The following is a 5,957-nucleotide window of genomic DNA, read 5'->3' as shown; positions in this document are numbered from 1 at the left end:
TATATGTTTCTCACAGTTGGGAACATATGTTAGTATGTGACAGGAGTTTACTGTTGAGGATGTAGTGAGGAAAGGAGAAAAAATAAAATTCAGAAGCTATGCACAGAGTGATGGAGGTGGTGAGTCAAACTGAGGTCTATATTAAACATATGTAAGAAATATAAGCTACTATTACTTTTTAGATCTTGAGAATACTGGAATTTGTAGTAGTGGTATTTTATAACTGAATGTGTTCTTCAACTTCAAAGGTACTTTTGATTTTTGCCATTCTCCAATTGCATAAGCATTTGAACTTTGTACTGTTTGATGCCATGTACACCATCTATTCCTTCAAAGGGATCTACAATCCACTTCGGATGAAATTTTTCCCCAGACCACAATACAGTGAAATATTGAGGTGCCTTGCTCATAGTTGTACATTCACAATATGTGGATGTTCTAGCCAGACTGAGAACACTGAATACTTAGACACTAAAGGAATAAATGAATGAAAGTCATTAATAATGACCTCAAAACAAGAGGGGAAAAAGGTTCACAATGTAGGAAATTCTCACTAATGTTGATTCTCACAATAAAACTGTGAGGTGAGTTTTATTATTGCTATTTTGCAAAGGAGAAAATTACAAATTATGATGGCTAAGTAACTTTCTTGAGACAAATAGGTTAGTATTTCAAAGATCCATTGTATAATTGTATTTCTACTGACAGCAAGAGTTTCATAGATAATTTAAATATATTTTTCAATCTTAATAAGGAAACACTCAATGAATAATACACTAATATAAAAGAAAATATTACACAATAATTTCCAGCTTTGTTCTCTGCTCCTTTTTCCCCAGAGATCATGTTATGCTGCTCTCTGTTAGGCTGTTAGAGATGAGTAACAAAGGACAAGAGAGTGAGTAATATGATTGTAGAAAGTTCTAGGATCCTCCCTGATCTGTTAGGCCCAGCAGACCAATTTCACTTTAGAAAAAATATATATACTTTGGAATCTAATAAGGCCTAAATTGCATCAAGAGAAATTATACTTAAATAGGAGAAAGATTAGGATAAATAATTAAACTTTTGAAAAGAAAATTGCTTTTGTAATTCCCTAAATATATTGTCAACCCACTTGAGTTTTTCTTTTCTTTGTTATGAATATTAGAATTATGTGTAAAAACGTTTTCCCTGTCTTGCATACAGAAAAATTAATATCATAATATATAACTTTAGTTATTAAAATTCTTAATTGCATTTTCTATTTTAGCAAATGAGCATATCTAAAATATTAAAATACTTAAAATATTTAAATACTTTTTAATGCTAAACATCAAATATAAATATGGGCAATATGATAAAGGGTTTATTGTGTTTTGAGTTGTACACAAGGTAACTATCATTTTAGGTGAAATTATGAATTTATTGTGTTCAGCTGAAGACTAAGTGTGCTCTAAGAAGATGTGTTTTGGTATCAGCATGTCAAGGGATGGAATGTGGTGGTTAAATTTAAATGCCGCAATTTGATTGGCTTGGTAGTAGTTTAGAGGTTTATTAAAGCACAATTCTGGGTATCCCTGAGTGCGTCTTTGGGCTATGAACTTGGGTACTATAGCTTCTCCCTGGGCTCTTCCTCTCTGGCACTGCTTTTCTGATCTAATTCTTGTTTGTCAATGAAGTAATCATCTTTACTTTGCCACATGTTTCTACTATGGTGTTTCTGTTTTAGAGCCAGCTAACTATGGATCAAATCACATGAAACCATGTACCAATTTAAAATTCTCTTTCTTTAAGTTGTGGGGTTTGGATGTTGTATCTTGACTTTGGGAAAGATGAGTAATACAATAATTTAAGAATTAAGTAGAAGGAAAAATCAGTTATCATTTGGGAAGATGACTTAAGGAATCAGATAGATGTCTAATGATTATGAGATAACCACTATGTCATTGAATACATTTTGTGAAAGTTGTGCATCTTTACTAAGCCTGAATTTAGTAACAAAGACTTTATCGATTAACTATTTTACTAATATATTTAAACAATTTTAAAATTATATTTTTTTGTCTTTTTTATATTTAATTTTATAGCACTATCGGAATTGAACTAAATCATATTCATGATATTCAAATGAAATTTTAATATTTGAAACCTTAGAAAAAATGTTAAAAGTACAGGCTGGGTATAGTGGTGCTTACCTGTAGTCCTAGCACAAAAGAGGATGAGGAAGGAGGATCTCAGAGTTTGAGGCCAGCCTGGGTTGCATAGTGTGTTCAAGGTGAACATAGTGAGAAAAATAAATAACATAGTACCTCAAAAATAAATAAATAAATAAATTTTAAAAAATAAAACTGCATGCATCTACTTAATTTTATTGTGGCAAACATTACAATCATCTGCATAAATACTGACATAGTGACTTTTAAGAATTTTCAGAAATTTGGTAGCAAGTCAACCAGTGTCTTTGGGTATGGGAAATTTCATGATAATCTTTAAATTTCCTTTCCCTTTCTCTTTTCTTTTCTGTTATACAAATATCAGTTGGGTATGGTATAATATCAAAAATCTCTAGTTCTGTGATGATGAAAACAGGGAAATTTTATTTGTATCTCCAATAAGGATGTTTGGCAGTTAACTCTGATGTCAGCTTGAATAAGAAATGCCCAGATGATTTGTTAGCACAGTTTCTGGGTGTACCTGAGTGATGGAGACACTGAAGAGGACCCAACCTGGATGTGGGCACCAACCAAGAGGATGAACCTGGATGGACTAAAAGGGAAAGAAAAAGGAAGTCTTGCTTCAGTTTCTTCAGAGGAGTTCTGGATCACCATCACCGGTGGACATCCATCTCCAGGTCGGCACTGCAAACTCGTCAGCTTTGCAGTGTAGACTCTTCAACCTTCTACCACAGACTCTTCAGCTTTCAGCGCACACCTTATGAACCTCTTGGCTTCTTGGTATGGACTCACACAGGACTCTGCAGTCAGTTCTAGGCATTTCACTTCTGACTGGATCCTCTAATTCTCCAGGACACAAATCGTCCTTCTGAATTCTTCCACACCTGACTCTGCAGGCATCCTTGTAAGCCAACCATATATATATATATACATACATACACACACATACAGTCAGTTCCTCTAGTGAATGCTGACTGATACCGATGGCCATTCTAGAACTTTCTGACACTCTCTGGGCCAATAGTTAGTGATGGTGGCTTGATGGATGTGGGAGTTTCCAAGACTATTTCTTGTACCAGGGTCCAGGAGTACATCCCCAAAATCATTAAAGGATTTCCAAAGATCTTTGATATGTTGGAGAAAAAGAACTTAAGTGGACTGAAGAAAATGAAGAATTTCTGTGAAACTGAGCATTTTCCAAAGAGCTATTTTTGTAGCTCATAAGCAGTACATAGCAATTTTTAAATTCCCAATACATTTTCCTTTCGCTGAAGTCTTGAACATAGGTTTTATGGAGCAACACCTCTGAAGACCTCTCTGGGAAGTTTTCTTATGATAATTCACTCTCAACAGGAGCTATAAATTTTTACTTTAATCATATTTCTTATCATGGCATAGGTTTATACCTGTAGTGGATTATGGTTTTGCGTCTTCAATTTTTCTTATGATAATTCACTCTCAACAGGAGCTATAAATTTTTACTTAATCATATTTCTTATCATGGCATAGGTTTATACCTGTAGTGGATTATGGTTTTGCGTCTTCAAATCACCAGATGGATCCTAGTTTCGCTCCGTGGCCTGAATCCCTTAATGTCTTAACATAGGTGTAATATACTAGAGAAAAAATTTAGCGCCACTTTTAGCAACAGTATATGCTTCTTCAGACTGAAATAAAATGTAATTTATCTCTGTATTTGTGCTAACATGCTCGGGATTTATTCAAGCAAAATTACCCAATTATCACCAATAATCACACACAGAAATGCTATTCTTTCCTCTTCATACATATGTGTCTTCCTACATATATGTAAATATTCACACAGAGAGAAACAAAAATCTTGTATTTTCAGGGCTTACCTCTAGTGAAATATTATTATTTTGATTAGGCCCAAGAGGTAGAGAACTCATAAGAGTCTATTATTCTTATTTTTTCTTTTATTAAGTTTATTGGTACATTTTAGGTATATAGTACAATTACATTCATTATTGGGATCTTGTACCTTTACATGACAGGTCTTGGCTCTCATTTTTTCCCCTTGTCCCTGCCCTCCCTTCACCCCCTCCCCCCCTCCCTATTTACCAACACTTTATTTCCATTTTTTCATTTTGTCGTATTTTTTTCTTTTCCCTTATTACCTTTCCCCTACCCTTCCCATTTTCTGCTGGGTATCTTTACATAAGAGTCTATTATTATTATCTAGAAAACTAATTTTGCTTATAATAGACACTATTTTGAAGAAATATATCTTTTAAGTTTCTAAAAATTGATAATTTTCCCTTTCTACAGACAAGTGTATATGCTGATGATTTTATATTTATGATAAAGTTCTAGATATTAAAGGAGCTGGGGATTTAGCTCAGCGGTTCCAATGCCTGCTTTGCAAATGCAAAGACCCAAGTTCAATCCCCAGTACCAAAAAAAAAAAAAAAAAAGGCAAACCAAAAAACAAAAAACAAAACCAGTCCCCCCTACAAAAAAGATATATATTAAAACATCTGAACTGCTTATCCTATAGATCTCCTTATTGTCTAAATGCTACTGCTTATATACTCAGTGTGAGGTTCCTGATGACTATGTTGTTTTTCTTTTTTTCTTTTCTTTTTTTTCCTGAAGTAGGCAGATGGATTCAAAGTCCTATTCAGGCTCAGGTTCTATCCCTTTGCCAACACAAAAGGTAGCAACATATTCTTTCATTAGGAGGCATTTATTGTATTTATCTCTATTGTAATGGTTTCAGCCTAGATACATTCGTTCATATGGCATAAAAATGATACTATTCCAGTTTTATAGTTTAAAAATGGTAAACTATAAGTACATAAAAAGTATTTCCTCTCACTATTTGATTGTCCAATACTCCAGTTTGTATATAAAAGGTAGGATGTATACGTTTGGCTCTTTATCTTTATCTCTAATTGTCAATATAATGAATCAGTTCCCAGATTTATCTCCAAAATTCAGAAAAAGCTCATTGATTTTAATAAAAGTTTTTGACTAATTTGAAACCATTATATAGTTTCTCTTATTAGTGCTCAAATTTCCCCACCTTTGACCAGTGGATGCTTAATTTTAGCCCAAAACTTTTTGACATTACTCTAGACATCTTTGTTAACTTCTTTTCTATTGAGGACCACGACAAAGTATTTTCTTTTCTTTTTCAGTTTTAATTGAGTTTATTGTTACATTTTAGGGATACAGTACAGCTACATTCATTGTTGGGATCTTGTACCTCTACAAGACAAGTCAAAAAAATGACAAAGTATTTTCTAAAAATTCATATATTTATTTTCCCAATCCTAGAAGCAGCCATTCCTCTAAGAGACTTTAATACTCTATTCAGTGGGAATGATATTTCTAATCTGGTGTTAGAGGTGCTCAATGTTATTAAGTTGTTAACATCTTCTCAAACTTTTTAATGGACAGACCTTCAATATGTGTTTGTAGGCAGCAACAGAACTCTATCTAAGTAAACAATAATAGTGCCAGATTAAATTCAGGATCACAGAATTTTGAGTTAAGTATTTTATATCTATATCTCATTTGCTCTACTCAGAGAACAATGATTCACTTGGACAAAGGAAACTGTAAAATCGGAAGATATTATGATGGTATAGTTCTTACGCTGCACTCTTTTAACTCATTTTTTATACTTCAACAAATAATCGTGTATTTAGTCCTTCTTGCCAGTTGGTAGATCGATATCTGTCCATTCAGAAGCCGTGTTATACTTCTGCAGCGACTTGTCTAGTAGATGCTTCAGTAAATGCCTATGGAAATAGTAATCTTCTTACACACTTTTTA

This window comes from Fukomys damarensis, unplaced genomic scaffold (assembly GCF_012274545.1).
Source record: "Fukomys damarensis isolate Sample0158 unplaced genomic scaffold, DMR_v1.0_HiC HiC_scaffold_15, whole genome shotgun sequence".
NCBI lineage: Eukaryota > Metazoa > Chordata > Mammalia > Rodentia > Bathyergidae > Fukomys > Fukomys damarensis.
This window is presented reverse-complemented; position numbering follows the sequence as displayed.